This window comes from Ahaetulla prasina, chromosome 1, assembly GCF_028640845.1.
Source record: "Ahaetulla prasina isolate Xishuangbanna chromosome 1, ASM2864084v1, whole genome shotgun sequence".
Taxonomy (NCBI): domain Eukaryota; kingdom Metazoa; phylum Chordata; class Lepidosauria; order Squamata; family Colubridae; genus Ahaetulla; species Ahaetulla prasina.
In genome coordinates, this window is record NC_080539.1 from 308,642,199 (window position 1) to 308,669,073 (window position 26,875).

The following is a 26,875-nucleotide window of genomic DNA, read 5'->3' on the forward strand; positions in this document are numbered from 1 at the left end:
ATTAAAAGCCTCAGCTAAGCTCACTCATTCTCCCACCTTTGTCAATGGGCAATTAAGGCTTCAACCAAGCTCACTCAATCCCCCCATGATTTGCAACACAATACAACTGAAACTCACCACATGGCAAGGCTCAAGCAAGCTTGAGAGACAGCCAGCAAGGCTAGCTAAGACCCCCACCCCCTGGGAGTCTGACAACCAATCAGGATACTCTTCCTGTGCCCCAGAAAGGTCAAAGCTCAGAAAAAGCATAAAACCAGGGAGCACACAGGATCTCAGCCCTTTCTGTTCAGGAACTCAAGCCATGTGATCCTGACCACCATTAAACCATCTTTCCAAGCAGCCTCCATGTTTCCAGTGTCTTTGTCCCCACTTGGAACTGAACCCAGATGGATATTTCTTCCAACATTATAAAGTAAGATAACGTTTAAAGGTGAGGAACTTGGGAAAATACGGTGTGCTGGGCTGAGGCCTTGGCTTCTCCAAGATTACATTACAAGCGCTCCCCCCCTCCCCCGGATATGTAAGAACGGGAACATTATTTGGTACTGCTTTTGTTTCAGAGGAGAGAAGGCGTGACGTGGAGAACCGGTATGCCAACATCTGTATCACCGCAAGCATTCCTATTTTCCACCTTCTAACAATGGCTCTGGGGAAAAGGAAAGAAAAAAAACCCGAGTCGGCAGGCAGAGACCCCGTCGCTGCAGCCTCGCCGCTCGGCAGGCAAAGCCGACCCTCTTTCTCGCGGGCCGAGCGCGAGTGCCTCTCAGGCTAAAGGGGCACCTGGTGACGCTCAAGAAAGCCAGGCGGCAGAGACACGTGGTGGGCGCTTCCGCCTCGAGCTCTTCGGAGAGCCGCGCGCACGAGGAAAATCTGAGACGTCGCCCAGGGTCGAGCCGTTCCGCTACTTCCTCGTGCCTGCAAAGTTTTCCTCGGTTCCGCCCCCTCGGCGGTCCTCCTTTACGAGCTCGCCTCTCCTCGCTTCGGCTGTACTTCGGACGGCGAGAGGCAGGAATGCACCGGCAGGTCCATCCTGGCTTCGGACGTGCTACGCTCGGCGCGGTTCTTCGGCCGAGCCAACGAAGCTGAGACGAAAGAACAAGGAGCCGGTAAGTTTGTCTGCCTTAAGTTTCCCCCACTCCCTCCCCGTCGTTTTGTGAGTTGTTGGTCAGCGCGGTTCTTCCCGCGATGGTTTTGGGACTGGGGCGTCTTTTTAACACAACCAGATGGTGGTTTGGCAGCTGATGGGAACTCTGATCCGGGAGCAAGCAGTCATCAAGCAAGGTTCATCTTTCTCTGTTCCCACTGTTTTTGAACGGGTGGTAGTGAGTGTGCTTCGTAGCGTAGAATTTTTAATAGTGCAATAAAAAAAACGAAATGGGAAGAAATGCTTTATACTGTTAGGTTGTCCCTTTGGAACTGCTTTAAAGGAGACTTTCTGATTCTAGGGACTGCAAGACGTTAACTAGCTGGTACCGCTGTATTGACAGGAAGCAATAATAGCTGTTGCTCAACACATCTGGGACAATAAAAACCCACTGAAAAAGTCTGCGCGGCTGTGCTAATTTATGGAGATACATCTGTAATAAAGTTCTGTACTCATCACTCTAAAACAGGTTTAAAAGTTCTGAATGTTATTTGGGGAGCGAGATGTAAAAGACTCCTCAATAATTAATGGAAAAGTAATCCCTTTTAAGGTAATTTTTCTCTATTTTTGAAGGTGCTAAAATGTAGGTGTAGATGCTTTTTATGAAATGTCGAAACAATTGTTTCTGTGTATCACTTTTTAAAACATTTCCTTAATGTTTTAATGTGTTGTAAATGTTGTACCTTGATGAACGTATCTTTTCTTTTATGTACACTGAGAGCATATGCACCAAGACAAATTCCTTGTGTGTCCAATCACACTTGGCCAATAAAAAATTCTATTCTATTCTATTCTATTCTATTCTATTAAGGAATATTGCTTTTCTAGGAGAGGCTGTGCCAGTTGAATTATGATCCAGTAACAGTTCACACAACGCAAGTGGTACCCATTATTAACTTGATCATGGGTTACTCAGTTAACCAATTATCCAAGTTTGCATAAACCATTTATGCTGGGATCCCATAATGTGCTTGTCCACTTGTTTAGTGTGTTCAAATGCTAATGTCTCACGGCAATGATTGTGGGAAAGCAGGTAATATGTTAAATTGCATTCGTAAAGATTCAGAGGATGGAAAGCAATGGGCAGATGAGTCAAGAAAGGGTAGGTTTAAGGGTTCCTAAGGGCTTGTTAATGAGCTGAATCCCACAGACTGGCTATGATATTCTTTTTGAAGAGAACAAAAGTAGTAGAGGAGACAGAGGACAAATAAGCCATAATATTGAAGAAAGAAGCACAGTGACAAGACAATTTAGTCCTGAGGGAGAAAGGGCTAACTGAGGTCCACACATTTTAAAATTGCTAGAGATGAAAAACACTGCTCTGCTGTATCCTATAGAATAGGGCTGTCAAACTCACGGCCCACAGGCCAGATGCGTCATGTGCTGGCCATGCCCATGGCTAGTTTAGCAAAGGGAACAAAATCCCAATACACCCATGTTACACTGCCCTGACGACACAAGTTTGACACCCCTGCTATAAAATGTATCCTTCATTGTGTGGATTTACATCTAAACAGACATTGGGTTGAAATCAAGCACATTTGGCTTGAAATGAGGGGTTTAAAAAGATATATAGAGTGGAAGACAAAATTTGGTATCTATTTTTAAGCTGGGATTGTCTTTCTTTTTCTAACTAGGCAGTTCTCTGAAATCTATGTGCAATAATGTAACTAACAATATAAACATGCACAGACCTAATCAGATATTAGGTCTACCTTTTCTTTATTTCATTATAATGATGCATGAAATATTTTGTCAGGTGACTCTGCCAGGTCAGCTCATGTACAGCAGTGTTTTACCAGTTTTTATTCCTTTTCATTTTTAAGGAGTTAAGATTTTTATTTCCCAGGAAAAAGGGAGGGAGGAAGGAGTCTGGGTAAGCTATCCATAATTCCCATGTGAGACTAGAAATATTACAGAAGCATCAGAGGTGTCATGGGAAGAGAGATTCAACAATATTAAAACATAGAAGCAGGTGGATGATCAAAGTCCCACCACCCCTTTTTATCTATGCAATGCATGTTAAAAGGGGTGGAGCTTTAATAACAGAGTTGCATCTGTCATTTTGAATTTTTGAGACCCTTTGAAGCAGGGGTCTCCAACCTTGGTCCCTTTAAGACTTGTGGACTGCAACTCCCAGAGTTCCTCAGCCAGCTTTGCTGGCTGAGGGACTCTGGGAGTTGAAGTCCACAAGTCTTAAAGGGACCAAGGTTGGAGACCCCTGCTTTGAAGACATCCCTGAGCAATGTTTGCCAATGAGTTCTTCAGTTCCTCCCGCCCCCATAGTAGTTTAAGGTAGAAAATGGAGAAAATGCTTTCCTTGATAGACACATCAGAGCTACCTGTGAGAAGCTAGCTTTTTAAGGGGCTTTAGATTTTAGGAGAAACTTGTTTGAACCTTACAAAATATGGGGAAGAAATGCTACTAAATTTACCCTTTGTGAACACACATGGATGCACATACACCAAGCTCAGTTCCCAGCATTTTAGAACAGAGGCTAATGTGTATTATCTTTGATGTTTTTGCACACTCTCTCTTAATTAGCCATGCAAAACCTTCTAGAATTTCTAAGCATGTGTCTAAAAATTTGGTTGTTCTTTGTGTGCAAATTTTCCACTTAGAAGGGCACATTAACATAAACATTGACTTGGCTTCCACCAAAAACAATGTAATAAATAACTCTGTAGAGTTTATGAGCTCCTCTCCTCTACAGTTAGTATCCCAACTCTTTCTGTAATTGATGACTGACTGACTCTACCTTTTATTAAAAAAAATTGTCTACATATTTGGTATGGTAGTTTCCAAATTAGTGTAATTACTATTGCATAAACAAACACCGGAATTGGGACAATCCAGACTTCAGTCTATCCATACTCTTGGAAATGCATTGTGAGCTTTGGGCTAATCACTTTCTATCAAATCAATTTACACTTTTCATGAGGATAAAATAAAAAGCAATTCCTATCAGTGCCTGGTGGTTTGCTCAATTATTTATTACTTATTTTTTGAAAACTAATAATAGCCTTCTAGGTAATGGTTCTATATTAAAACAGAATAATGTATCTAAAATACAATAGAATGAAGTTACTAAAAGTACAGTACATAGTAAATGACATAAACAGTAAACCAGCAGCATTTCAAAAGGCAGTAAAAACTACAGTATAATAATAGTCCTTGTAAAAAGCAGATAAGAACTCACTAAAATGAGCATTCCTCAATTTATTATGCTACAAACTAGAAAGAATGTTTAGAATCTTGCTAGAATATCCTTTCTTTCAAAGATTTGTCAGTAGAAGATGGCCTAGCTCAGCGGTCACCAACCAGTGGTGGTCCATGGAAAATTTTGGTGGTCCACAGAAAAAATATTTGCATTTGTTATATTGCACTAAATACTATTTATCTTTTTAAAAAATTCATATAAGTGTCTGCGGGATTTAAAATTATGAATTTAGTGGTCCCTGAGGTCCGAAAGGTTGGTGACCCCTGGCCTAGCTGACTTTTGCTGATCTCAGAAGCTAAACACAGTCAGACCTGGAATAGATGATTGATTAATATAGGTATTCTAGGAACTTACATAAACATCATTGAAAAAGACAATAGCAAAAAAAAAAAGTCTGTGACATTGCCAAAAAAATTGTATGGATGTCACTAAGAGTTGAGTTCTAATTCAGGATGTCTTACCAACATTTCTGGGTGGGGGTTCTTTATCCTTTCATCAAGATGTTCTCCCTTCATCTCAGTTCATAGAAAGAAAGATCATTTAGATTTTTCTGCCGAAAACTGAGAAATACAGAATTGAATAAATCTTATGCCACTCCTGAAATACCTAGGATAACTCTGCAACCATATGTCTTGCACAGAGGTAAGTTATCAATTACTTACTACCTGTTTAAATGAGCCCTTAGGTTTTAGCATACATTTAGCATACAATGAAAGCATATTGCATAAGGAGATCATCTGGACCTTATTCAATATTTGTGAAGAAAGCCAGGCTTTTTGGACAACATTGACTTTCATTTTTCCCCATCAAGGACAATGTCTATGGATAGTCTCAATTAACCAGATCATGTTTGTTCAAAGGTGCTTTTTCCAAAAGACAACTCTTTGTTTTTGTTTTCTTTCAAAATATTTTGCTTCTCATCCAAAAAAATTTTCAGAAGAGAAACATTTTGGAAAAAAAAACTCCAAGAAAGCTCATTTCCTTTCAAAGGGCATCTGAATCTAAGAATTCAGATTCTTAGACTCTGAATCTTGCCAACAAAGCTGAGTCTCACCTGAGCTTCCTGCTCATATATTTGACTTACTATATCTTTATAGTTACTATACATAAGGAAGTAAAGATAAGTAAATGTCTACATGATTTATGACTGCCTTACACCATATTGGCAAGACAGAATAATATTTTATCAAAAGCTATTTCAGTTTTTGTCAGATATCCAAATTTTTGCTTGTGTGAAACCTATACTAGTATTTCCGCAGAAGTATTAAGTAGAATTCAGTGTTGGAAAGCATTCAGACCACACAATTCCAACCCATATCTTACACGCTTAATTTATTTAGATAACCTGGATCTTTTCTTTTAATATGAAACATGAAATCTGATCCAGAATCAGATGTTAAAAGAGAGGGGTTGGTAGTACAGTGCGAGTTATTAAAAAGCAGATAGAGATGGGTTTTTCATAACTGGAGGCTTTTAAGCAGAAAATTGATGGTTACCTCTCAAGGATTCTATACCAGTGGTCTGTTTTAATGGCAAAAAGTTGAACTACAGTACAGTATAACTTATGACTGTTCACTTAGCAACTATTCAAAGTTACAATGGATTCTGAAAAAGGAACTTATGATCTGAATTTGAAATTCCACTGTCCACTTGGCAACTAGCCTACATTTATGGCCATTTGCAGCATCCCACAGTCATGTGCCTACAACTTACGATGTTTTTTCAGAGAACTGTTTACTTCCGGTTTCTGGAAAAAATGCCCCATAGAGAATTTGTTTACTGATATAATGCATTTGCTTTACAACCACTATGTTTGCTTAATGAGTACTGCAAAAGTTGTAAAATTGGGTGTGATCATGTGACAGCCCTATTACAACTTATGACCAAAATTGCACTACTCTATTACAGCCATAAATCAAGGGCTACTTGTAAATGAAGTTGCTCCAGTTCTATGATTCTGTATGATTAGTTCATACAGTATGTTAAATCATAATGTGCTTGGTTTAGTTTTAGCATATCATATTGTGTGAATTTAGCTATTAGGATAGGATAGGACAGGACAGGATAGGATAGGATAGGATAGGATTCTTTATTGGCCAAGTGTGATTGGACACACAAGGAATTTGTCTTGGTGCATATGCTCTCGATGTACATAAAAGAAAAGATACATTCGTCAAGAATCATAAGGTACAACACTTAATGATAGTCATAGGGAACAAATAAGCAATAAAATCCTATTACGAAACAGTCAATATAAATCTTAAGGATACCAGCAACAAGGTTACAGTCATACAGTCATAAGTGGGAGGAGATGGGTGATAGGAACGATGAGAAGATTAATAGTAATTCAGACTTAGTAACTAGTTTGACAGTGTTGACGGAATTATTTGTTTAGCTGAATGATGATGTTTGGGAAAAACTGTTCTTGTATCTAGTTGTTCTGGTATGCAGTGCTCACTATGCTTTAGTATATTATCTAAATACATCAAAATGTGATTTTTAAAAATTTGTTCATAGGTAAAGGGACTGTGACTTAGCATAATGTACAGTATGTATTCTAATATATGGAAGCTATGATTTTGGTTACTCAGTGCTTCATTTTCTTATAGTTTCTGCTTAAAGACTTAAAGAAAATGGATAAAGATTACTGATGGTTGTATAGTAACAGAGAGCATTGTGTGCCATAAGAACCACATGTGGCTCTTTAGAAAACGTGGACTAATGAGTACATTTATGGAAGGAAATATCTTCCACAGAAGGGGGAACCTTTGATGCATTTTCTAAGTGGGAGGGGACTGTTTCAGTAACCCAATTCCTGTGATCCTGGCAACTGATTTATTTTTCAACCTGCTGCAGAGGCTTTTGTGAAATGTTATTCTATCATGTGACTGGAGTTTTCCCCCTGTTCTTTCTTTAGGAACGCTTCAAAAATGCAGCATTGATCCAAAGGCAGCTGCTGATCTCCAGATCTTGCTGAAACTACTGAATTCTGCATAATGATGTCGTTGGGACACTTAAGCAAGGGAGTCAGCCTTGATGAACTTATTGATACCTGTATTGATTCTTTTGGTGAGTTGATTGTATTTTAACCATTTTTACAATTTTTGAGTAGGTTTTTTTTTTTTTAGCATTTGAGCAATTTACTTTGTAGTGTTTGATATATAATTGTCTGTGACTTTACATTTAATATTACTCTTACAAGTATAAACCATTGGATGTTTTAGCAATATTGAGGATGCAAGTGCTGCCTTTGCAAAAATTAACCAGTCCACCAGAAATATTACAGGTGCTATTCCATGCAATCTCTGTCTAGCTCTGAATAACAGGCACATGAATAAGTAAAAAATGTAGACTGTATTTTGTACAACTGAACTAAGTATCAGTTAGATAAGGATTTTTTTTATTTTGCACTTTTAAAACAGCTCACAACTAAATTGATAGCTAATTTGAAGGAAAGTACTTGTTCTACCATAAAAACAATATTTTAGCCTTGTAAAAAAGACTATAATTTATAAAACTCAGTTGTTAAGCTTTTAGTTGCCATATGCATTATTCATGTTTATACTATTTTATTGACAGAATAACTTTGAATAGAGATAACAGTATATAGCCAATCCAAGGCATGTTTTGGAATATGTCCCAGGGGGTTGAATGGGGCTTAGTTCCCAGTTCAGTTGGATTTGTAAATGTTTATAATCTTTTTACCATGTTTATCAGTTTATAAATTGCTATTTATTTTGTTCATAAAATGCACATAAATGCAATAAAATATTGAGAAATGCTGGAATTTTGTTTTTTGATTTTATAATATCTATATCGATTTTTACATTTTCATTTGCTATGTGTTTTAGATTGTATTTGTTTGTGTTCAATATATAACTGAAGGTATATTATTCTAGTTGCGGGTGAATAATGCTTTTTGTCTTTGTTTATTCCTTCTACTTACATACAATCACGACAAGTAAAGATAGTTAATCCATTTGAATTATAGTTCATTCATGTGCATGTAAAATAATACACTTTGATAGCTTTTTTGTCCTTGTGAACAATTTAGAGCAGTGAATAGGCTTAGCAGTTAACACCAAACCTTCTTAATTCCAGAGGAAAGCATGTACATTATTTATTTATAACAAATATTCACTTGGTGGAATTTCCAAAAACATTTGTTTTCCATTGTTTGTTTCCGTATCATATCTAATTCATGTAATGGTTATGCTTTATTCACAGTGCAATAAAGAAGTTAAATCTATACTTACACAATTATCAAAGTAATATATATTATTCCTACTTCTGCTTTAAACAAATTAAATGAACTAAAGAACACAATACCCCTTTTAGTGATGTGTTAAACAATTGAATTGATGGGAAACTTTCTATGTATATTATTTACTTATTTGATTTTTTTTAAAAAAATCCCACCTTTTATTACTTTATAAGTAACTCAAAGCAATGGGCATATATATTAATCCTTTCTTCTCCTATTTTCCCCACAACAATTCTGAGAAAAGGAATTTCTCAGGAAATTCGTGAGGAATTGGGTGAGAGAGTGACTGGTCCAAAGTCACCTAGCCTTGTTTCATGCTTAAGGCAGGACTAGAATTCACAGTCTCCTGGCATTTAGCCTAGTGCTTTAATCTCTAGATCAAACTGGCTCTCGTCTCTCATTTAATGTTAATTATTTAGTAATTAAATGAAGTTCTTTTCCAAATATGATGAAGATTGCATCATGAGACTATTGCTGGCCAAATTGACATGGGGGAAATGCTACTGGAAACTTAAAGATTCATAGATTTGGTTGAGTTTCTGAGTTGATTAATCTATTATGTTCCTGTAAATTAGTTGTGAAAAAGAATAATTAACTGTGTATTAAATCACTTTATATAGTACAGTATAATCAAATATTGTGTTTCAGCTTTTATTATTTCAAAAGTGTTCTTGTGTTGTTTCAGTTTTACAAAGCTCAAGAATAGCTTGCATTAGACATTAAAAAGTGAGTTTTGAAATGAAACACCTATAATTTATTGATATACTTGAGTGAAATGGGTTTGGAGAATGTGCATTGTGTTGAATATGCTGGGACTTCCCAATAGTTCTATACAAGAACTGAGTATAATAAAACAGAGAAATTTCAAAGAAGTTTTTCAATTGTGGTAGTTTTGGAAACTATAAGTAATACATTGGTGGCTTGTCTGTTATAATATTTCAAATGTAAAACACTACATATTCAATTAATAATAGCAATAGTCAGTAGTTGATATATTGGAATTGCTATCAATGAAGTTTTTGCAGTTCAAAAGGTACACAGTTTAAATTCAGTATTATGCAAATACATTTTGTTTTACTAATTTTAAATTAATTATACAATGTCAAGCTCAGATAATACCATTTAGGTCAAAATGTGACCACCATAAATTGCTGATTATGTAGGATAGATTACTTTTGGAAGAGATAGTTCATAAACTTCTCACTTGGAATTAAAATTAGTTTTAAGTCCAGTGCGCATGCATTTATATTCCTGAATGGATTTACAAATCTATATCTGGCTGGGGTTTTTTTCAGAGAGAATCTGAACATAGTTTAGAAATATATGTCAGGAATGGACAATATGTAATTCTTCAGATGTTAAGGAACGACGGGAAATACAATCCAACATTGTCTGGAGGAGCACACTGTATGTGTTGAACATACTATAGAAATTTCACTTACATTAAATTATAATTACTATATTAGACTTGTGCTTGACCCTGCTACTAGACAATACTTTAGTTGTATAAATACCCATTGTGTTCTTTATAGGAGATCTTACTGTTGCTTTCCATTAATAACCTTTCTGATGTCTCCTCAACTAACTACCATTCATTTAGTGACTGGTCAAACTTCTGCAGACCTATCTGTGGAGCACTTTCAACTCAAAGTTCTGATGGTTGCCTCCTATGTGGTCACATGACTCCACTTCAGGTGTTTGGCAACAGGGCCGCATTTACAGGTGTTTGCAGTGTCCCATGGTCATGAGACTGTGTTTACAACATTTTTGTTGAAAACCTGTATTTACTTCTGGTTTTTAGCAAAACTGTGCCCATAGTGAGCCATTGGTTTGTTTAGCAATTATGGATTCGGTAGATGATCACAGTGATTTACTTAACTCTTAAAAAGGGTCAAAAATTAGGTCTGTCACATGTCTGACCTATTTAAGAACTGTCAGGAGTTATATACAGTGATGGGCAAGCTCCATTACGATCATAATTTGAGGGCTACCTGTACACAAATCTGCTAAGGGATCTAGCTAACATACATATTTTCTTTTAACTTTCATACTAATACAATCTTCATCCTAAACAATTTAGGTATATTCGGGGTTGCTCTTCTACCATTTCATCTCCCTTGTTTTACAACAATCCTTCTTCTCCCTTTCCTCTCTTTTCTTTCTCTTCCTTCTTCCTTCTTCCATCTACTCTTCTACTTTCTTCTTTCCTCCTCTTCTTCTCCTCCTCTCCTTCTCCTTCCTGTATGTTAGATAAGAAACTGCACATTTAAGATATGTTTATGAGCAAAAAAAACTTTTTCAAAAAAACATCTGCTAAGGGGTGAAAAATGAGTTGCAAAATGTCTTTTGGTTGCTAGTACTAATAACTATGAGTTCAATTTTCATGGAGGAAAATGTCTAGTTCTTTTAACAGCACACTTTAATTTTTTTTTTTACAAAGTTACATTATTTAAATAGCTCAATTATGATATGCTTTGATAAGATACTCAAATATCCATGGTGAATGAAAGCTTATGTAGCATTACTGCTCTAGTGCTTTTTTAGCAAATGGTAAGTTATATAATAACTTTGTAACTGGGGGAAAAGTAAGAATGGCCTACTGGAAGAAGGATAGTCCATGATTTTTCCTTAAGCATGAAGGGAGGAATGCTTGGTTTCCATGCTAACTGAAGAATTATATCTATCTTCATATCTAAAGAGTCCCAATATTCTTCTAAATTTCTATTTTGAAGAAAGAAAAGAAAACTTCCCTTGTTTCACAGGCAGCATGAAAACACAATAGACTATTAACAGGTTAATGAGAAGATTTACAGCTTAGTAGCTTTTTTTTTTAAGATGTAAGAACATATTATATAGAATTTCATTGTAAAAAAAGCATTATGAATTGCTTATAAGCATTGTGGATTTTTATAGAAATGGAAACTGCATGAAGCCACGGCAAACTGAGTCCATATACTGTATAACCAAAAGGAAACAGTCCCAAGTTTTAGATCTTCCTTTCCTACAATAAAAAAAGCTTATCTTCCACTGTTATTGAATTTAAGATGACTTTCCTATTTTAAAAGTTGGACATTTTGAAGCAATTTTCTAACCTTTTCAGATAAATACTGAAGTTGGTTCCTGTGATGTTTTTGCAGGAAGTGGAATACGGAAGCACAGCCTCAGAATTCTTATGAGATGATATATGAAACTTTTCTTCCTTCCCAGAAAAAGGTTTACTGTATGTTTGGTATTTCAAGAACAGATAAGGTCATAGCACCTTTTTAAATAGTGCATGCTGTACTTATCTATTTATATATCAAATTATTAAGCATGAATATTCAGAAACCAAATTAACTGAGGCATCTCACATGCACTCAGTCAACTTCATTGAACTCAATCATATATCTGTGTAATATATAGTTGGATTCCAAAATATTTGAAAACGTGAAAGTCAACCAGTTTCACCCACTATACAGTATGTTACTGAAATTTAATTTGGTTCATAGACATTCTGGTAAATTGTAACTGTAAATTATGTGACACTTAATATATTTTATGTTTTTTCTATGTGCCTTAAAAACTGAAACAAATTTGTTTTTATTTTAGTCCTTTTATGTTTTTAAAATGTTAATGTATATTAAAATATTGGTCCCTGAACTGTAGCTTTAAGGTTCTATTCTCAGCAAATTGCCCAGTTCTAAGACTTATTACTATGTTTAAATGAGATTAATCTTGTGCTTTTAGCTCATTGTACTGTAATTTTGTCAAAAATGGCATAAAAGCCTTAATGTTGCTTGGCAACTGAAATGAAGTTAATGGGAAACTAATCATATTATGGGAATACAGAACTTGTTTAGATCTCTTAGAATGCTAATTTAGTTAACAAGAGCTGATTGTGTTTTAACTATCATAAAGCAGCTATCAATAAATTAACATTTACCATAGAAACAATTAAATTAAAATTCAGTGCCAATTATTTTTTTAAAAAAGTTCAAAATTAGAGACAGATTCACTGACTGTTAATAAGCTACAGGACCATTTATTTAAAATGTATTTAATATCATATAATATCATGAAACCTGTTGAGATTAAAATTGTAATTCTAATGTTTGGAAATCTATGACTGAAATCCTATTTTATATATTAAAAGGTTGTTAATGTTATTTAGGTTCCTTTTCTACAGAATTATTCTTAAATCTTTTCCCCCAAGGACTTCATTAATAATGAGGCCAGAAAACAAGAGTGTTGGAAAATTCTAAAAAGATTCAGGAACACATGAATTGCATAAATTTGTTTTCTAATAGGAAAAATGAGCCTAACTTTTAGTGAAAAGTAAACTTGTGTGGAATGCACATTGGGATAATATTTAACACTTAATGTTATCTTAGTAAATTGTTTTTCTTGTAAAAGAATGATAGTGTAGCTTTGTTAATTAGCAGCCTTAATATTGCATCATTGTATCCTCTGCATATCTTCATATGGATGGATCTTTTATGGTTTCACAAAGGACTTCAAGGGATTTGCCATTCTGTTCCCTGGCTTGTGTCTGTGTGTGTCTGTGTAGTGTGTGGGTTTGTGTATACCCACACAGGCATGGACACATATATTCTGTCTGTCTATAGGTGGTAAAAGAAGAAAAGTTATATCCTATTGAATCTTTAATATGAAATATTCTTTATTACCTATATGAAGTAGATGTTGAGATTTGGAATGGATGTTGAGAATATTCTTAATGGAATTATAATATTCAAACCTAGTTTTTTGTCTGTCACCTGATATTGGTGATGCACTGGAAATGTCAAACTGTTAAATGGGGGAGTTTCGGAATGAATTGGGCTAAAATCAGTGTTTCTTCAACTTTTTGCTCTCAGGACTCCAAGTCCACTTTTAAAAATTATGCAGAATCTCAAAAGACCTTTTATTCATAGGGTTATATTTATCTATATCTACCATATTCAAGGTGGGACGTGGTGGCTTAGTGGCTAAGACACTGAGCTTGTCGATCAGAAAGGTTGGCAGTTTGAATCCCTAGCGCCGTATAACGGAGTGAGCTCCCGTTACTTGCCCCAGCTTCTGCCAACCTAGCAGTTCGAAAGCATGTAAAAATACAAGTAGAAAAATAGAGACCACCTTGGTGGGAAGGTAACAGCGTTCTGCGCACCTTCGGCATTTAGCCATGCCGGCCACATGAGCACAGAATTGTCATCAGACAGCTGGCTCGACGGCTTAGAAACAAGATGAGCACCGCCCCCTAGAGTCGGGAACGACTAGCAAACGTGTGAGGGGAACCTTTACCTTTAACTTACCATATTCAAAGTTCAAAATTACACATATGTAGGATATTTATTGAATATGTAAAAATAGCAATATAATGGCCACTAGGTAGTAACATTGATAAAATAAGTTTCATGAAAAAGTCTACATTAAAAAAAAAAAACTAATAATGAGAACAGTGACATCGTTTTGCAAATATCACCACCATAGGTCATTGTACCAGTATTAACCACTACAAACATTATGACAGATATTGGCATGGTACAGATATAGGCTTTACCTGTGTATTGGAATATTTTGTAATCCACATTTTAATTCCTTCATTAAGAAAGTGCCATATAAAACACAGAATTTTCCACAAAATAACCTTGAGAATACAAAGTGCTGTTCACTATTGAAGTTAAATAGGTATAGGCCTGATTACTAGCATGAGAGTTTTTTCTTTACATCAATTTAGAAGTCTAATAAATGTCATTTAAAATATATAGCTAGAGCAATTTCAAGTGTTGCAGTATTGAATCAAATAGTGGAGGAACCTCTAGTGCAAGGGTGTCAAATTCAAGGCCCACAGGCTGGATCCCACCCATGGGTGCTTAGATCTGGCCCATGGAGCTGCCCTGGAAACAGTGAAAGACTGGTCCATGGTGCCTCTACTAGCAAAAATGGAGTCCAGGAGGGCTATGTGCGTCCCTCCTGAGTTCCTTTTCCTTGGCAGAGGGTTGCAGGGGGCCGTCGCAGCCGAAAATGGAACTCGGAAGCCTGTTTTTGCTGGCAGAACACTCAGTCCACCACAGGTGCCCCTGACACGAGTGATGTTGAGCTGGCCATGCCCACCCCCGAGGTCAAACACAACCCTGATGCAGCCCTCAATGAAATCGAGTTTGACACCCCTTCTCTAGTGCAAGAGACTATGCATCTTGCCACCAAAAACTCTATTTCCAAGGAAAGAAATTAGCTGCAAAATATTGTTTGGAAACATAGTTCACCAGCTTGTAATTTTTATGTTATTTTATTGAGTATCCATAAAGTACTATTTTTAAATTGGGTATCAAGTATGTATTTCTCCATCTGCAGATCTTATACATCTCCTTCACCTGAGATTATAATCTGTTGAAATCAAACAGACTTCATCTTTTAAAAGATAGGAGAGGGCTTCAAGTGCTCATGTCATTTCTTCTAGTAATAAGAATAACAATGAAAAATAGATAATGGTATTGAAGTATAAGGTTGATACTAAACCAAATAGCTAGTACAGAACATTTTTTTTTGAAAAAAGTTTTTTATTTTATTTCACATAGACATAAATGTACAGTCTCTTATCATTGTTAATCATATATATATATATTGCTCCCAGAAGCACGAAGCTGAAGCCTGAAGATGACGAATGAGACTTCGTCTATATATATATATATATATATATATATATATATATATATATATATATATATATATATATATATATATATATATATATATATGTCTTTGGTTAGAAAGAAAACAAATATATATATATATATATATATATATATATATATATATATATATATATATATATATATATATATATATATATATATATATATATTTGTTTTCTGAGGTTTTCGCAGTTAAAAGGAAGAAACAGCTGCGATCACACATTGCTCCCAGAAGCACGAAGCTGAAGCCTGAAGATGACGAATGAGACTTCGTCGAAACGTCGCCAAGACACTTCCAATCTTACACGGGAGAAAACCCGAACAACCAAAGACCTACATATATTTATATATATATATATATATATATATATATATATATATACTCTCTACACTTTCATATTTATTCATTCATCATCCTAAGGAAAAAACCTTTTTTAAAAAATATAATTATATATACTGTATATTCGGAGCTGCTCTTCTACCATTTCTTCTCACTTGTTTTACAACAATCCTTCTTTTCCTTCTTCTCTTTCCCTTCCCTCTCTTCTTCCTTTTCTACTTTGCTTCTTTCCTCCTCTCCTTCCTCTTCTCTACTTTCCCTTCTTATCCCCCACTCCTCATTTCTTCCCTCCTCTCTAACCTTCACTCCTACTCTTTGTTCCCCTTCTTTTCTTCCTCTCCTTTTCCCTTTCTTCTGTTCCTCTCTCCCCTTCTCCCCTCCTATCTTATCCTCTACTCCTCTTTCCATTCTCTCTCCTTTGCTGTTTTTATTTTCAATTCAATATTTTCCTTATTGGTATCCGAACAGCCCTGGCTTAGCTAGTATAGATCATTGATTGCAGAGTGATTCAGCAGTCAAACTAATGATGAAGGAGGTCTGCTAAACTTTTATAAACTGGTCTGACACATTTTATACTGTCAGTGGTTAATAAATTGCCCAGTCAATACATACATTCTAGGAAAATTATGTGGATGTATCCAAGCGTAGAGAGCCAGTATGGCATAATGGTTAACACATCAGGCTAGAAATGCATGCTTTCTAGTCCCATTTTTAGCATAAAGCTTGTTGCGTGGTTTGGGCCAGTCATTCTCACTCACCCCTAGGAAGCTGGCAATGGTAAGCCACTTCCAAAAATCTTGCTAAGAAAGCTTGAAGGACTTGCACAAAGAAAAACAAACCAAAGGTAGCCCTGAATATAGAATTCTATTCTATCGTATCCTCAGTGGGGATCTCACTCAGCGGGATATATAGTGGTACTAACTTGCTAAGATTGAGTTCAGTTCAAATGAATATTGAAACAAATTACCATGTAATACTTTTAATAATGAAAAAATAAAATAAAATGTTGGTAATATTGTTCTAATGTTTCCATGGATACAATAGGTAACTTCTGCATGAAAATTTATGGATAAAACTGGATCCTATAATTAGGAATTATTCATACCTTGACTATAGTTGATGATATAATAAAGGATTTATTATTCATTAAATAGTTTTGGATGCTAAATATATTTCATATTTTTTTAAAAAAACATTCTCCATCTCTTTCTCATTGCCAAATGTTTCCCAACTGCTTTGCAAATACCTTGATGAAGACTTAGATGAAACCCTTATAATCTACTTTCCCAAAATGTCCTCTGTTGCTGAATAGTATAAATAGGAGCTAGGGATCTCAGCAGTACTTGTTTATTATTGTACCATATTTATCCAAAGGAAGATGAACTTAAGTCAAGGACATTCCCACAGACTTTTCAATGTCTGTCTGCTCTTATTTTTCCTTGCAATATTGTTTGGTCTTTATATTCCTCTAGTCAAGGACATTCCCACAGACTTTTCAATGTCTGTCTGCTCTTATTTTTCCTTGCAATATTGTTTGGTCTTTATATTCCTCTAGCCTTCATTCACATCCTTGCTAAAGATTGCTGTCTCCAGGGAAAAGCCCTACAGCTCTAAAACCAGGTTCCTCCCTATATTTCCTTATAAATGTGATGGCTTTTAAAGAGGCTTCGGCACATTTTTAGTTTCTCTGTGAGTTCGTGTGAGATCTGGTTGTTTCCTTCTTTAGTTGCTTATTAATAACCACTGTTTCAAATGATTATCTATTTACCCCGTTCCCTACACAGACATTTTTATCTCCGAGCATTATTTGAAATGAATTGTTATTGTATTGGTTGTTATAGTGGTCATATTGTTTTAATATATTACACCGATTGTTTGGATGGTACTATTTGTTTGTTGTGTTCTGAGATTTTATTGAATTGATTTTGTGTTGTGTTTTCATAAAGATGATAATATATAGTAAGAGTGAACTGATTAGTCTAGATCAGAACCATCTGGCATAAGGAGGGAGCATGTTGCTCCTTTCCCCTTGCCCAATTTTTCCTTTGTCTGGAATTAATTTATACATCATTTGTATCTAGCAAGTATTGCTCAGTATAGTTTTTTAGCTATCTCAATATTTTTTTCCATTCAAAGGGAGCTCACTTTATCTTTGCAGCTTTCAAGGTCTTCATAGTCAAAGTAATTTGTCAACTTGTCTCTTGAATCAAAATCTGAATTTTTAGAAAGCTTGATATCCTTTTAATTGTCAACTCTAAGTTTATTAAAGCTATCCTTGATGTTGCAAGTTACAAATGAAGTTGGTTATGGAGATTTTCAGTCATCCAGGTCATGGTTGTCCCAAAGGTGTTTTTTTCAAGCGGCAGCTGAACTTTCTGGTTTGAGAAACCAGAAAGTCCAGTTACCTCTTGAAAAAGCACTTTTACAAGTGAAGTTGTATTCATTTAACACTGCCTTGTTTAATGAACATTCATAATTACAGTAATAATGAAAAAGTAACTTTACAACCAATTCGTGCATTTTTAGTTTTGCAGGTCTATACAACAAATTGAAGTAACTGAAGTAACAATATAAATACAGTTGTATCTTATCAATTTAGGATATCTTATGATGACTTTTGTTGATTATACAGATTTTTCTTTGGTATTATTTATATCTCTTCCAAGTTACTGAGTAAGATGTAATTGTGTTGTTTCGTTTTTGTGAAATAGATTAAACTAAGAGATGCATTGTCCAATATACCCGGTGATTAATTGGTTATAGAAAGCAAGCCTAAGTTCAATACTCTTTATCCAAAGTAAAAGAATATGTTAGACTCCCTTGATTTATTTAACATACAGTAAGGTTTCTCCACACAGAGGCTATATTTTATTATTTGATGTTGAGTTTGCAAAATGAGGAGGCAGGAGACAAGTCATTGGTGACAACAGCTCTTAACTTTATTGTGAGAACCCAGCAAAGGAATCAGGAGAACAGTCCTTCTTATATACTGTTCAGACTGAGGCACCAGCCAATTAGCAACGTGTGTTTTCCCGCCCAAACTTCCCTCCAAGAATTCAAATACATAACACCTCTCCCTTCCCAGAACACATTTAGCTAATAATTTGCAACTATTTACATACGTAGTCACGCAGGTAGCCAGGGCATTCCTTGTGCCTGGCTGACCTGCGCAACTCAGTTCTAGGCGGGGAGTCAAGCTGGTCGGAGGGATTCTCTGTTCCTCCCAGCTCCTCCAATTGGCCTTCCAGGCCAAGATTATGGGTGGATTTTTCTTCGCTGACTTCTGGTTGGACTGGAGGGCGTCGCTGGACTTCACAACTCCCAGATAAGTTTTCCAGCCAATTCGGGCTTCAGTTACCTGCTGGTATAAACAGTGGGTAGTTAGGGCCTGGTTGTTTTGGTTGTTGCATTTCTGTTTTGGCTTGTAATCGGTTTCGAATTTGGTCGATGTGTCTTTTCCAGACCCTCCCATCGCCCATATCAACCAAGTATGATTTTGGCCCTGTGATTTCTAGGATTGTCCCTGCCAACCATAGGGGACCCTCCCCATAATTTCTGATGAATACTGGGAAGCCTATTGAGAATTCCCTCGTCCTATTTCCCCTTGCCTGAAACCCATTGGGGGAATAGATGGGGTTTAGCTGGTCCAGGGGGCATCAAAGCCTTCTCCCCATCAATAACTCTGCAGGGCTGCGGCCGGTAGCTGTGCAAGGGGTCCCATGTTGGACTGCCAAGAACATGTCAATCTTGGCTTGCCAGTCCCCTGGGCTTATTCAGGACAGTGCCTCCTTGGCACTTCTAACAAAACATTCTTCAAGGCCATTACTGGCCGGGTGGAATGATGCCGAGAGAGAATGATGGATGCCCAGCTCGGCCAGGTAACCCTTGAATTGGGTGGCTGTAAACTGTGGACTGTTGTCTGAAACAATGATGTCAGGCAATCTGTGGGTCTCGAATAGCCATCTGAGTACCTTAATTACTGCCTTAGCAGTCGTGGATCGCATTAGTATTATCTCTAACCATTTGGAAAAGGCATCCACTATAATTAAAAATGTCTGTCCATGAAATGGACCAGCAAAATCTATGTGGAGCCTGGACCACGGTCACTGTGGCTTTTCCCACTCTCTCACGGGGGCTGTTGGGGTAGCGGTCTAGAGTCCTTGCATGGTTGGTAGCACCCCACCCAATCACCAATGTCCTTGTCCATCTGGGGCCACCAAACATAACTTCGTGTCAAACCTTTCATGCGCACAATACCGGGATGCCCCACATGCAACAAATTCAATACATTTTACCGAAGACTTAAAGGAACAACCACCCTATCTCCCCACAACAAACATTCCCCTTGCAATTCAAAGTGTTTAGTGGTGAATTGTTTGAACTCTTCACCGGTCGAGCTGGGCCACCCCCTCTGCACCCAGCCAATTACAGTCCTATAATAATGTCCTTAGCTGAGGCTCTGGCAACCTCAGACGAGGTGATCGAACCAGTGTCCAAAGAGTCAATCAGAAGTACTGGGGTGCCCGGAGTTGGGTCTTCGAATTCTGGCAATGGGCAGCTGCTCAAAGTGTCCACATGTTCTAAATCCGTACCTGGCTGGTGGGTCAAACGGTAGGAGTAAAAGGCCAGAAAAATGGCCCATCGAGTTAATCTGGGGATAGGGCGACAGGAGTGGGGCAGTCCCCCGCCAATAATCCCAAAAGGGGGCAATGATCAGTAATAATGTCAAAATGTCTCCGAAATAAATATTCATAAAATTTCTTAATCCCCGAGATGATGGCAAGGGCTTCTCTATCTAACTGGCTATAGTTCCGTTCAGCTCCAGATAAAGTACGGGAAAAATAAGCAATGGGAGCCTCAGCTCTGTTTGGCAGTTTGTGGGTCAGTACAGTCTCTACTCCAAAAGGGGAGGCATCGCATACAAGAACTAAAGGCAAGGTTCCTTTATACTGGATCAGGAGACTGTCCACAGACAATAGTTGTTTGACAGCTTTGAATGCTGTGGTCTCGGTTTTGCCCCAAGTCCAAGGGATCATATTAGCAAGCAGCCTGTGGAAAGGCTCAGCCACAGTGGCCTTGTTTTTTAAGAATACAGAATAAAAGTTCAAAAGTGCTAAAAAGGCTTGGAGTTCCGTCTTGTTTTGGGGAGGGGGAGCTTTCTGGATAGCTCAAACCTTGCTTTCCTGGGATGTATCCCTGCTGCATCGATTTGGTATCCCAAAAATTCAACTGAGGGCACCCCAATTTGACACTTGTTGAGTTTAACCTTAAGCCCAGCAGCCCTGAAAATAGTCAGCACCTTTCACAGTTTTTCTCACAGTTCATGTATATCCTTTGCTGACACCAATACATCATCAAAACAGGGTACTACCACCGGTAGACTCTGCAACAATTGTTCCATGAGATTTTGGAACAGTCCTGGGGCTACACTGACTCCGAATTGGAGCCTGGTGCATTTAAAGACACCTCTGTGCGTGACTATTGTTTGCGCTTCAGCCGTGGCACTGTCTACAGGCAGCTGCTGATACGCTTATGCCAAATCCAATTTTGCAAATATTTGCCCTGGGCCCAACGAATGCAGAAGGCGCTGAACTATTGGGACAGGGTAAGCATTCTTTTGTAAGGCTTTGTTCAACGTTGCTTTGTAGTCAGCACAGATGCGGACAGATCGGTCTGGCTTAACTGGAGTCACAATGGGTGTCTCCCATTTTGCGTGGTTGACTGGGACCAGTATGCTTTGTTTCACTAGCTTGTCTAGCTGCTTGTCAATCTTAGGTTTTAGTGCAAACAGAACCCTCCTGGCCTTTAGTTGTATTGAGGCAATGGCAGGGTCTAAATTAAATGAAATAGGGGTCCCTACATACTTGCCCAGGCTGTCTCTGCAGACGTCTTGGAATTCCTAGAGCAGCTCCTCTCTTAAGTCGCACCCGATGATGTGGCCTCCGGAGACTCCCATTCCAAGGGCCCGGAACCAATTGAGACCCAGGAGGCTAGGAAGGTGTCCCTTCACAATGATGATTGGAAGGTCTTCTTATGTTGGCCGTAAGTGACCTGGACCACTGCAATGCCTTTCCTGGGAATTCTGTTCCCCTGGTAGTCTTGGACTCATAGTTTCTGTGGCTGAAGCTTACTCTTTGCAATTCTTGGGATGGCAGTGGTTATCTTGTCCCACCATGAACATGATGGTGATCGATGATCTGGTATTGACTTCCATCTTACACAGTACGCCTTCAATGTAGGCAATTGTGAAGATTTTTCTCTCTGGGCTGGCAGTGGCTTGACCGATTCTTACGGTGGTGTGGTTTGACTTCGCACTCTTTTGGGCTTGACCAATGGGAGCTAGTCTAGGGAGGAATGGCTGCTGATTGGGCGGTTTGAAGTCTGTTCTGGACTTTTGGCGGCATGGCTGAATGGCTCAGTATATGCGTACTAGATGCTCCTTTTTATCACACCGACGACAGATGACATCTTTAAAACGCAAAATTTTCTCTGATGGGCACCCCCGCAACTGACACAGCCATCTCTGTCATTTCGTTCTGGCTTTTCAGTTCGGAAGACTTCTTCCTCGACCTTGCTGTCACTCAGGCTGAGCTTCCTCGCTGTGGACTGGCGTTGTTTTCAACAGGTTGTTCATCAAAGTCTGTCTCTGTAGTGTCTTGGCAGCTTTGATGGATAGTTCGTGAGTGTTGTGACCCAGGTTCCTGGACCCGGACTCCGGGACTTGGATGATTCAGAAAGTGAGGGAGAAGACCTGGCAAGGCCTACTTCTCCTGGGCCCTCTCCCTCCCTGGCACCCACCCAAAGGGAGGAGAAGGGGCTGGCAAGGCCTGATTCTCCCGAGCCTTCTTCTGATTTGGCAACGCCCTAAGAACAGTTTTGGAGTGATGCAAGACTGCGCAGACGTGACCGGCGCGCACAGCAGAGGAAGCGTTGGGACAAAGCCAAGGAATGATGGTCATGCAGTGACATCTGCAGAGACTATAAATAGGAGGCGGGACTTCCTGGTTTTTTGTCTTGGACAAAGCAATGAATTTGCGTGGGCAAACTGTATCAATGGAGGGAAGAATATATTCGTGAGTAATTCTGGCCTTATCTATAATTTCCTCGTTATCTCCAGAGACTTGGCAGGCCCGTGGGTAGACATGGCCAGGACATTTATCTATGTAAATAAATCAGAAGAGAAGGCCTTTGACTGACTCTTTGTTGGGAGTATTGGGGGAGGGAAACAGAACAGTGAGCCTGAGCTTCGTCCAGAGCAACATAGAGTGTTAAATTTGCTTTGGCAAGTAGTCGCCTCTGTAAACGAATGTCTCTCACTCCACAAATTAGTTGCTCTAGGAGCGTGTCATTGAGGTACCGAGACCTCAGTGTGTGGCTCGGTACTCACAGGGCAGCCATGTAAACACTGATCGGCTCACCTTTGCGTTGGATCCTCTGGCTAAACTCATATCTCTGCACAAACTTTGACGACACTGAGGCATAGTGTGCTTGGAGAGTTGCTTGCAGAACTTGCCAGGGCACTGACTGGACGGGTGTCAGCTCCGATAGCAACTCAGCAGTGTCAAAAACCTCCGGCCCGCAGTGTCTCAGAAAGTATGCCTGTTTCCTATTATCCAAGAGGCCCTAGAAATCGTTGGCCTCGAGGAAACACTCGAATCGAGCCATGTATGATCCCCATTTCTCTCTGGCTGGGTCAAATGGCGCTGGCAGCATGTAGTTAGACATTTTCAGCTTCTTCCTATCGTAGCCGCCCTAGAACTGGCTGGGTTCGAAGCTAATTCCTAATCAGCTCTTTTTCCGGGTCTCTCTGCCAGCCTCAATCCCATCCTCATCGCCAGTGTTGAGTTTGCAAAATGAGGAGACAGGAGACAAGTCATTGGTGACAACATCTCATAACTTTATTGTGAGAACCCAGCAAAGGAATCAGGAGAACAGTCCTCCTTATATAGACTGAGGCACCAGCCAATTAGCAACGTGTGTTTTCCCGCCCAAACTTCCCTCCAATAATTCAAATACATAACACCCCTCCCTTCCCAGAACACATTTAGCTAATAATTTGCAACTATTTACATACGTAGTCACGCAGGTAGCCAGGGCATTCCTTGTGCCTGGCTGACCTGCGCAACACAGTTCTAGGCGGGGAGTCGAGCTGGTCGGAGGGACACTTGATACTAATAGCTGTTTTACTGGAGGAATACTGTATTTTTCGGAGTATAAGACACACCTTTTTTCCCCCAAAAAGAGGGTGAAAATTTGGGTGCGTCTTATACCCTGAATGTAGCCCTGCCCAGCTTCTCAGATGGAGGTTTCAGAGGTTGAAAAAAGCATCAGAAATAAAGCTTCAGAAAAGAAAGTCCCAACAGAGCTTCAGAGGCTTTTTTTCTGAAGCTGTTTCGGAAGCTTTCAGAGGCAGAAAAAAAAGTTTTTTTCTGAGGAGTTTCAGAAGTTTCAGAGGCAGAAAAAAAAGCAAGGCACAGAACTCACAACCAAGGAACCTATTGCTAAATTTCACTTCTGGGAACAGCTGATTGGGGGTATTCTGGGAGGCCGATCCACCTGCCAATCAGCTTTTTTCTTATTTTCCTCCCCAAAAACTAAGGTGTGTCTTATACTCCGAAAAATACAGTAACTATCACTAGAAGTAACAGTAAGAAAGTTGGAAGGGACCTTGGAGGTCATCTAGTCCAACCCCCTGCTCACACAGGAGACCTATACTAGGGACTTGAACCACCAAACTGCCAACCTTACTGATCGACAAGCTCAGTGTCTTAGCCACGAGCCACCTAGTCAGACTATCATGTAGTGGTCACATTTATATTGGTATTTCTATTGAAGAAACTTCCAATTTTCTCCAAAGCAAAAATCTATCTTAAACACTATATGAGTTGCATTCTTTATCTGCAAACTAGAGTAATAAGTGGCCATTAATACTTACATGTAAGTCTTGCTTTTAGTGGTAATACTAAAAAAAAGTATTCCTGTTGATACATCTTGTAAAGAAATGTGTATCTTTTTTTAGTACTTAGGTGTTTTGTGGGAAAGGAGGTGTTATGTTTTTTTTCAAATAATTTTAGAAACTACCTAAATTTTCTTGAAGGGGTTGTTCAACTCAGTGAATAATAACTATGGTGACAAATGTCCCCTTCTAAAAGGTTTATTTGATTGCTGTTTATTTGATTAGCATATGAATGGAGATTCTTGAAAATAAATGACTGGGATGAGTATAAAAAAGTCAAGGAATGGTTTCTCTGCCTTGTGACCGCCCACAGTTCACTTTTGAAAGAGAGTTGTCGCAATAGAATATAATATATGTAACTCAGGGTTGAGCTGGTTGAATTCTTGGTGCTTTCTGAGCTTGGTTGTTTGTTTACAGATGTTTCATTACCCAACTATGTAACATCAGTGCCTTCATCAGAGAGTTGTTGATTATTCTTTATTTCTTAACTAGTTATGTTAATTACATGGATTTCAAAACATGGCATACATATAGTTCTTTATTGTCATACAATTTAGATTTTATGAAACAATCTCCCAATAAATATCTTCTTTTTCTAAAAAAAAAATCACACAGTATAATTAGTTTATCTCTAATTAACAGGATCCCTGGGGTCCTTGTATTCTTTCAATTTCTTTTCCCGCAATATATTCTTGCTAAGTTATTGTGTGTATTCTTGCAGATCTACCTTAGCCAAGAAAAGAAACTGCATGCACACAAACACATACACCCATGAGCAAAACAAATTAGAAGTGGGGATATTTAATAAAGAGTTGCCTTAGCAGGAAGCAACGTTCAGACAATATGGGCTAATTTCTTAAGCTAAGCAGAGTCAGAAGTGGTTGGTATTTGGATCAGAAATTTCCTGAAGATTTGGGTAAGATTGAAAAGTTAAAAAAAATCTCACAAAGCAATAGAGGAAATCCATAACATTTCTTAGTCGGTTTATGCAGTCATCAGAAAATATACTTGATTCCATTTTTATTTTGGCTCCATTTTATATTCCAACTAACACTGAGCTGCTTAATATTTTCAGATGCAGATGGAAACTTGTGTAAAAATTACCAGCTCCTGTCAGTAATGTTAACCATGCATCGACTTATCATCTCCTCCTCTGAGATACTGCGAAAACTAATAGATCTATATCCTTTTATATTTTTTTAATTAATGCCTTAATTGCTGATCTAAAACTGTTACAATGATTTGAAAATAATATTCCAACAAAATATTTTTTCTTTAGATTAGAAATAGTATGTAAATCTCTATAATTTTTCTATATTTAATTAAATAAATCGGGTCTCAAATATTCTTGATCTTATTTCAATCTATGCTTTTGAAAAATCTGAACTTTAAGAACAGTAATGGCTGTATGGACTAAATTTTCATATCATAAAAATATTGTATGCAAATTGTTGCATGTCTGTGTTTCTACTTCTCCCTCCTCCCCAACCTTGTATTACTTAGAAATGTATCCTCCTTGGAAAGTATTTTCCAAACAGATTTTGTCAAAATGAAAAGTTACTATTCCTTTTACATTTGCCAAACTAGTTTGTATTGTTTTCAGTTTCTGTTTATATTAATTTGCCCCACAGAATTTGTTGTGGATTTTATTCACAAACTTTATTTAATTTCAACTTTCTGGTAATATATTTGATCAGCTTATTCCACATGTAGAGTTTTAATATATCAAGCAGCTAGTCCTTTGTCATACTTTTGAAATTAAAGTAGATGTTAAATACACACTATTTTCAATCAAAATAAAAATATATTTAAACTACAAAAAAATGAATGTTGGGTTAGTTAGGACTACATAACAAGGAAACTCTATTTATCAAAATGCAAAAGGAAAAAAAATGACCTAGACAGCTGAATTAGAAATAGAAGACTGATTATTCTATTTATTTTCCTAGCAGGTATATTGAGAACGCTTGGTGCAAGCTAACACTACATGTACCTGATATGATTCAGTCTGTATATCTGTGGAATCACTGATACTCTTTTCTTTTTTATTTCTGGATTTTAGTCATCTGGTCTGCTGTAGGGCTCTTGTAAGCTTTTCCATTTTCCTTACATGATTGTGAATGTATATCTTGTTGTTTTTAAAGTATAAGGAGAAATGGTCCTAATCTGCCAAAAAATGAGTAGATTAAAAAAAAACTACTTATCTGGAGGGGCACCCCCACTCCAAATAAACATGCAAACATCTAAATTAGAGAAGTTGGTCATGTTTAACTAAACAG

The 26,875-nt window shown here is 37.7% G+C and overlaps 1 protein-coding gene and 1 long non-coding RNA gene across 2 annotated transcripts in view; both read left to right on the forward strand.

Annotated features, from left to right (window-relative positions):
* Positions 1-688: 688 nt before the first annotated feature.
* On the forward strand, positions 689-25,793 carry LOC131187672 (uncharacterized). Its single transcript, XR_009152592.1, has 3 exons — positions 689-1,106; positions 7,283-7,434; positions 25,672-25,793. It is a non-coding gene; the product is annotated as an uncharacterized LOC131187672 (long non-coding RNA).
* Positions 25,794-26,331: 538 nt separating this feature from the next.
* Positions 26,332-26,875, forward strand: part of RASGRP1 (RAS guanyl releasing protein 1) — a 34,969-nt gene continuing 34,425 nt past the window's right edge. The window contains exon 1 of the mRNA XM_058162148.1: positions 26,332-26,683. The gene's annotated coding sequence lies outside the window, so the exon portion shown is untranslated. The remainder of the gene's footprint in view (positions 26,684-26,875) is intronic.